This window comes from Papaver somniferum, chromosome 5 (genome assembly GCF_003573695.1).
Source record: "Papaver somniferum cultivar HN1 chromosome 5, ASM357369v1, whole genome shotgun sequence".
In the NCBI taxonomy this organism is placed as follows: domain Eukaryota; kingdom Viridiplantae; phylum Streptophyta; class Magnoliopsida; order Ranunculales; family Papaveraceae; genus Papaver; species Papaver somniferum.
In genome coordinates this window covers 69,048,753-69,058,027 of record NC_039362.1, presented here as the reverse complement: position 1 = coordinate 69,058,027, position 9,275 = coordinate 69,048,753, and positions in this window count along the sequence as shown.

Genomic DNA, 9,275 nt, shown 5'->3' with positions numbered 1-9,275 from the left:
CTGATTTTTCAAGATCTTCATTCGAAAAATCATCCTCAGAGACATGAACACTCTTACCTTTGACAAGTAATTTAGTGTTCTTTTGTGCTTTAAAGGTAACATCCTTACCGACTTTGGATGTATGCTCATGGTCAAAGATCTTAATCTTTCCAACCAAGGTGTTTCTGGAAAGATTATCGAGGTTATTCCCCTCAACGATGGAATGCTTCTTAGACTCGTATCTAGATGGCAACGATCTGAGAATTTTCATCACAATGTCCTTTTCAGGAATAGTCTTACCCAATGCAAAAGATGCATTAACAATTTCAGACACTTTGTGATTAAACTCATCAAATGTTTCTTCATCTGCCATACGAAGGTTCTCCCAATCGGAATTAAGGTTTTGAAGCCTAGCATCCTTTTCACTGGAGTTTCCTTCAAATACGGTTTCTAAGATATCCCAAACATCTTTAGATCTAGTGCAGTTTGTCACATGATGCTGAAGATTTGGGGTAATGGCATGTATGATAGCTATGATAGCATTCAAACCATCGGAATTTTGCTTTGCAACAGTTATCTCAACAGCGGTGTATTCACCAATAGGTTTGGGAACGTTTACATCACCAACTTCCACAACGGGAGAATCATAGCCATTAACCACATATACCCATGATTGAAAATCACGCGATTGAAGAAAAGCTCGCATAACAATTTTCCACCATAAGTAATTGGAGCCATCGAAGACTGGTGGTACGTTAATAGAGATAGAACCTCTGTCCATAGAGTCAGATCGCTACAAACACGGACTTGTTAGGTCTTAAACGTGTTTGCCTGCTCTAATACAAAATGAAAAATCGGGGGTCTAACAACACCACCCAATATTTCGCTTAGCAATCTGTATGGACAAACTCCAATATACTTTTTATGAGAATCAACTAGACAGTTAGACTCAATCAATAAAAAGATATATCAAAGAGTTCATATCTCAATCTCTCGATTTGATCTTTACTCAAGCAAATGGAAATCAGCGAGTCTCTATCGAAGAGAGATAACTTGGACGGTACCAAAGACCAATGTCCAAGGATCAATCAATATCAATCAACAACCAAAGGTTGGATTTCCAATGATCTTTAACGCACAACCTATATTATTTCAATTATATAAAAATATAATGCGGAAAAGAAATAACACAGACACCAGAAGTTTTGTTAACGAGGAAACCGCAAATGCAGAAAAACCTCGAGACCTAGTCTAGATTGATAACCTACTACAAGCTAACTTCAGATTGGACTATAGTTGAACCCCAATCAGTCTCCCACTAATTCAATGTACAGTTTTACTCCTACGCCTCTGATCCCAACAGGATACTGCGCACTTGATTCCCTTAGATGATCTCACCCACAACTAAGAGTTGCAGCAACCCAAAATCGCAGACTTGATAATAAACAAATCTGTCACACACAGAAAAGTCTATCAAAGGATAAATCGGTCTCGCACAGAAAAACCCTAGGTTTTTGTTCCGTCTTAAGATATAAAATCAAGGTGAACAAGAACCAATTTATAATCCGATCTTATATTCCCGAGAACATCCTAGATTAATCAGTCACCTCTCAACAATCCTTCTTGACTACACAAGCGGTTTGTCGAGGAATCACAAACAGTGAGACGAAGATGTTTGTGACTTCTTTATCTTTCCTATCGGAGAACTCTCACGAGCTCAAGCCAATCAATAGATTGTACTCGTACAATAGAAGATGCAAGATCAGATCATACAACTAAGATAAAAGTAGTATCGGTCTGGTTTCTCAATCCCAATGAATTTTTTAAGTCGTTAAACTGGTTTTAGAGAAGAAAACCAAAGGTTAAAGGAGAATCGACTCTAGCGAGCGCACTAGTATCACAAATACGTGTGGGGATTAGTTTTGCACAATGCTAGATGTCTCCTTTATATAACCTTCAAATCAGGGTTTTACCTTAGTTACAAAGCAATCCATATTCACTGTTAGATGAAAACTTGATTTAGATTCAAGATAATATTTCTCAACCGTTAGATCGAAAATATAGCTTGTCACACACACTTGGGTAGACGTTTACTGGGTTTGTGAAAACCATGCCCAAACGTGTACGTGTATGTTGGTTCAACATAGTAACCCAAAAGGTTAACCATATGAGTATTTCATATTAACCTAGTTCTTCTTCACCATAACTAGTTCAATTGAATCAAATGAACTAGTTAGAGAGTTGTTCAATTGCTATGATATCTTATGTAACTACACACGACACAATTGAAACAAACATGACTCGATTCGATTGAATCGGCTCATGAACTTTATAGCCACGGTTTGCATAAAGCATTCCTTAGTAATTTAAGTTTCATTTTCAGAGCACATCTTTAGATCATAACCAGTTAAGCTCACAAACAAGTTTGCGGACTTGAGGCAACCGGCAGAGTTTTCCAAACTCAGCAGAAAATCTCGGCAAAGAGACTTCCGCCAGTTCGCGGACTGAGTTCGCGGACTAAACACGCAAACGAGTTTTTGGAAAATCCCAGCAGAAATTCTCGGCAAGAGAACTTCCATCAATTCACGGACTGATTTTACAAACTGAGTTCGCGGACTTGGCAAAGCCAATTCCTCCGGTTTCTCTCAATTAACAAAGTTCGAAAAATTCGGATTAAGAAATACATGGTTATGTAATCTAAACTCTCATTCCAATCATTGAGACATTCTCAGAGGACGTTATATAGCCGTTATTCACAGACCGTTTCACGTCAGAGCAATTCTCAAAGTAATTGAAACTTTCATGACTTTTGTCACTAGGTGAAGATAAACTTGATCAAAGCGAAACGCTTTACCAACACACGGTTTCGAGAAAAAGATAAGTAGTGAATACTCAACTCGAAATGTCAAATGTGTATGATCCAGTCTATATAGCATACGACTTTTTGTCTCATAAGAAGTAGGAGATAGAATAGATAGACTTTTGAGTGATAGATAAGTTCAAGTCTCCGCATACCTTTTTGTTGATGAAGTTCCACGGTTCCTTGAGTAGATCTTCGTCGTTGTATGATGAATCTCCATGAAGTCCTTGAGCTCAACTATACTTTTTTATCCTAGTCCGAGACTTAGCTATAATAGACTAGAAATCAAGACTCATAGTTTTGATCACTAACATTGACAAACATGCTTGATATAGCAAAGCATGCGAGGTCGACCGAGCTATTCTCTAACAATGTAAATCAATCCGAAAAAGTGAATAACTGATACAAAAATAGCTTCATATAATTTACTTAGACCGACACCTTTAATTTGCAACACACAGCCTTGGAAAAAAAATCAAGAAGAAGAGCCTTGACAAATGATAGTATCAAGAAAAAGAAGATATATGTTCACAATAACTTCAAGGCTTTTAATAAAAGCTAATCCCAACACACTGGCATATGTTGTTCTTTCCACGGTCGATCCTCTCATAGTTCATCTTTGTGTTCCTTAAGCGCTTTGTTTCAGGGCAGTGGGAAAACATACACATCACCAGTCCTTTCTCTACATGTTCCCAGGTCCTACAATGAAAGATATTTTCTCAGTGTTCGGTAAACTCTGCCGGTAAAAAATATTAGGCCAGTTAATATGCAATGGTAACTTCTGACAGAATATCAGTTAATCACAAAATCCTGCATTAATGGATAAAGAGATCACATTAAAATAAAAAAAATGTTAACAGAAACGTTAAAAATCGATGTATCAAGACAAACCACCAAAAGTCAGAACTCAAAATATGTCAGACCATAATATTCCGCTTGAAGAGATGTACAGGGAAACAAATGTTCTTCTTTTTGAATGACGACTTCATTTCTAAATTCACCTATTAATCACATTTTCTCAATTAATATCATTCATATCTTGCACAAACTATTTCAGAAGCTCACAGTTGGCAATTCCTTCGTCAGTATAATAAACAATTCAGGCATCGCCCGATTAAGCAAATGGGAATTTTTGTTGCTTTTTAGAAGATGTCAAAAAAAGTTAAAGCAAAACATCAACTGTGGTGTCACAAATGTAGTTAATATCGGATATCGGTTTATCTCGGCCAGGACCGATACACTGGTACGACTTTATATCGGGGGTATTATCGTTCAAATATCGGTATAATATCGTTTCCAAATTTAGAGACTATAATTTTATAGCTACCATCAATTTTATCAAAAAACACAAGAGTAACTTCAATAACTTTAAAGTTCACTATCTAAAATGATAAATAAACAAGTTTTAACTAGAAACAGGAGAGTAACTTCAACAACTTAAAAGTTTACTGTCTAAAATGGTAATTAAACAAGTTAAAAGTTCAAACCAAAAACAGGAGAGTAACTTCAACAACTTTAAAGTTTACTACCTAAAATGGTAATTAAACAAGGATATTACAGTCTTATTCAAAATCATACGAGCCACTATTGATATCATCATATTCAGTAACTCCATTAGCTCCATCAAGTAGTCCATAATCTGTGTCTAGCATCAATTGATCAGTATCATATCCATCATACTCAGAGTCGGTTGGGTAAGTAAACTTACTTCGAGAGCTACATGCACCTCTACTACCAACTGGCCGACTTTCTTTACCAAGAATATCTTGCAAATCATCCAAAGTTACATTATCACCTTCTACCGCCAAGTCTTCCAAGTTTTGTGGATCCAATCATTCATCATTTTCATCATGCTCATCAAGAAAAATAGGATCACGAAATATCCCCGATATATCGGCCGATACGGCTAATATCGGACGATATTATCGCCAAGATATCGTATTGCCGATACAACTCTTATCCTACCGCTCCAAGGCCGATATCCGAAATATCCCCGATATATCGGCCGATACGGCCGATATTGACTACACTGGGTGTCAAAATTAGCTATGTATCTAAATTAGCTACTTGCTATCCATTAACCTCTACATAATTTTTAGAATCTCACAGCTCAATGATGCTTAGCTTATCCCAGTGCTTGTATAATCATGCTTGGTTGTTCATAGCAGGTCTTATTTTTGTTTTAATCCAAGTAAGAACGACAACATTCTTCTCATTCTCACTTTAAATTTAGGTCATTTAGATGTTGTTATTACCATCAACAAAACCAATTTCATTGTTCATGTAGTAACTGATTGTCGGAAAACCAAACTTTGCTGAACTAAACTAAAACTATCCTAAGAACTAACATAAATGAGTTGTTGTTAATTGCATCTGTTACCTAAAAAAACAACTAAAACCCCATTGTTTTATGCTATTAAGTTGAACAAAATCCGTTCCAATGTGCCAAATCTATGAAATAAAATTTAGACCAGAGAAGAAAGAAAACCTAAATCAAACCTATTTCCCCTAAATCAAACCAGAGAAGAAAGAAAACCTAAATACAAAGTCCAAATCAGACCCAAATCTCTAATACTTAAAAGAAAAAATTATCTTCTTGGACTTCTTCACCAGCCGTTCGGTTACCGGAGAAAATTTGATTTTCAATGTAACACAACATTAGATTGACTGGGACTGAAAAAAATAGAGACCTTTTGTGAAGTAGGAGGAAGTTTTGAAAAATTGGGAGTAGGTAATTCTTGAGTCCAGCTTAACTCACTCCCATGATGCCTGATTTCTTGTTGCTGCAAAATCAGAAAAATGAAGCAAAATCAATACAATCTCAATCAATAAGGGAAGGCATAGATTAGGATCAATTTTTTTTATTTTTTTTATTTTGAAATCAAAAAATGAAATGTCAAAACAGGAAAATCTAAAATAAGAAAATGAAAGAGAGATTAAAATGAAGGAAGGACTTACTGATGGGAGCTTGGAAGCAGTAGGATCAGAGAAGATGAGAACTTTAGAATAGAGATTTTTTTTCGTCGGTATGAAGATGAGTACAAAAAAGAGAAAAGAGATTATGGTTGTACCCTACAGTATTTTGATATTTACGTGGTGTACCAAGTAGGGCTGATTTTAAAGGAAGGATAACTTGGTAAATTAAGGGTGTCCGGACCAAAAGAAGGGTCGTACGAAAAATAGGTGTTTTTTTTATATTAGTATAAGATGGATAACAAAAATAAAGCTTCAAAAAACTCTTTGATTCATCATGCCTTGATTTCCTTGGTTTCTTTAACTCTCCTTGAACTCTTCGTTATTTCAAGTCGTAATGAACTGAGCATCGTTGTTGTTGAAGATTCGTAGTTATAACAACTCTCGTCTTTAACAGAAACATAATATTATTATCTTCTCTTCAAAGTTCAATTGTATTTCAACTCTGAAGTAATACTACGGTGATATGTTTCTCCCCCTTAATAAATACTTACATCTTTTGCATAATAGGTGAAACCTATTGCTAAATGATTCACTCCCCCTTACATAATGATCCGTAAACCATATGTATGTAGGTACAAAAATTGCGGGATCATAATGAATACAACCAAAAGATATATCAAGTTTTAAGGAAGATGGAGATACTACATAATAATAACATAGTTAAAATGTAACTCCTCATATCAACTTATATAGATGATATCACATAGTAACTAATACTTAGCGCTCATCCTAGGAGATTAAAAAGATACAAGCATCCCTTTTAAAATTCCACAACCACACTCCCCACAAAGATATAACAATTAAGCACAAGTTCATTTAAAAACTCTCTCTCATTAAATGTCATTCCCAAGAGAACAACATGAGTCACCTTGCTTTTGTGAAAAAGAAGGATTTTGCCGGACATTAACAAATCACCAGGATTTGTATCCAAGGTATCGACATAAACTAATATCAAGGCCAGTTATGAACAGCGAGACAATTTTACTCGATTTTACTCGACATAAGAGAATCTTACGGAGTATGTCAAGCAGCAAAACACAAAAGTGTGATCACAGATAGATCAATATGCGAGAAAAATCTGAAAGAGTTTGTTCCATGTTCCGTTTACAAAAAACATAATAGAGTTAACTTCTGAGCACATATGAAATATTAACTGATTCACGAGAACGTAAAAGCACAAGTATTTCATAAGATTTTTGCAATAATTAAACTAATAATGATTACATACTGCAAAATCATATTCCAACAACTCTAGAATTTAAAAAAAATAAATCTAAAAACATGCAAGATAAAAAACACTTGAAATAGCTATATGTAATCACAATCTTTGCTATACCAAACCTTAATTATACTTCTCAAGAATAAAATCCTCAAAAGAAGCTTCATAGTATTTAAAGTCTTTGAAGAATTCTTTATCATCTCTAAACTCCTTATCATTAAATGGAATAGGAACATACGGTTCATGAATAAAGAAGTTAGCTTCTGCAAACCAGGTAGGCTGTTGATTGACAATCACTTGAGGTTTGAGAGATATCTGTAAAATATTCTTCAGTCCCTACACTTCCTTATTGGTTTTCTTAAGTTCTCCAAGAAGATTTTCAAACATTTTCTGATTAGAATAATCCGATCTAGGTTTCTTCTTATTCTTCCTTTTCCTCATAAGAGACGAGATAAGAGGAACAAACATCTCCTTCTCCTGTTTAGTTGGATCAAAATCAACAACCATTGGAGCATAGACTTCATGATAAGATGTTGTGCTTGGAGCCTCCATGATTCGTGAGAATAAAACGGATCTGTGAGACACAAATATATGGCTCAACAAGCAAACCTTCTTGTGAAAGAGATATGAGTCTTGAAGAATATGACATTTATCATGCAGGATTTTAGAACTTATAAAGGTTCACACACTGGAACATTCAAAACCTAAAATGGAATGAAAATGTCATTTTTGTCCCTTTTAAGTTTGTGAGATAAAATTTTTTAATGCCATTACTTCATACATAAAGGATGGAGACCCAAGTAATAATTTGATCCAAAGGCCCTGATGTGCATGGATATTATCTCTTTCAAGGGTGCATGAGATAAGATTCACATTTTAACACAATTAGATTGTGTTGAGGTGAGCATTAGATTGCTCACCACCAGATTCTTGCACGGAAATGACAATATCCTTCACTATGGAGCGTTCTACCCGGAAGAGTTTATTTGAGATTTATATTCCTTAGAATCAATAAATCTCTTAGAATAAGAAGATTCAACTTTTTGTACCGCATGATTGGACTTTTGAACAAGTCTAAGAGCGTTTGCCAACCGACTAGCCCTACATTGCAATTTGTTGACATACCTCAGTTTATGTATGCATTTGAAACATTGTATGAGTTTGTGACCTTTGCTGGTAAAATAAGGATATCTCGAGTTGGAGATTGTTTCAGGAACAACTTTCGCGGCTAAATATAGGGTACCTGAAACATTATCAGAATTCTTATTAGTGTACGAGATATCCATACATTCTCCAATGATTTTAATGACGAATCATCAATTAAACTATCAATTATGAGTATTGCTATAATTATGATCCTTACTACCGCTATATTACTGGTTAATTAGTGGGAAATATCTTGATTAGTTTGTTGTGCTTACGACAACAATCAATCTTCATATACCTTTGTTGGTGACGTTTCCATATAAGGCCGTCTTCAGTCTTAAATCTTCAAGGTTGATTGGAGATTTCTGATACTCAACTATCATGCTCTAATCCTATTCATAGACTGACTATAGTAGACTATGAATCAAGACATGGTTTTGATCAACTAGCATTAACAACAAGTTTGACATATCAAAACTTGTAAGTTTGACCGAGCAGTACTCTAACAGATGGATTTACAGGACTTTGACGATTAACATACACGCTTTCGTCATCTTGTTTGGCAATTCCATTATCAGATACTTGGGATTTTTTGTTGATTATGCTGGTAAGTTAGAGAGATTTATGCTTGCTCAAGCTTAAGAATGTTTCTTTGAGAAAGTCACTATGTAGGTAGAGGTCCTTGTGCTAAACAACAAAGGTCTAAATTTGTTTCAATAACCAACTCATTATCATCTCCCAAATAAATATTTAGATAAGAGATAAAGTAGAGTAAAGGATCTTCCATTTAGTTAATATAAACTCCTTTGGTAAAAGATAAAAACAAAAAACAAGACAACGATTATCAAAATAATCAATATCGATGAACAATCTTTATCCAAGAACCTTAACAAGAGAAGCAACTAAACAGTTTGTTCGATATTTTACCAAGTCTTAAGCCTATCGAGAGAAACTGCTTGCTAGGATCCAAGAGAATCAAGTGTGCAAAAAGAATCACAAAGATCAGAAACTTAAAAAAGAAAATTCTTTAATTCTTCAATCTTCAAATTAATTGTTGCATAAACAACTTTATTTCACTATTAACCAATACACACA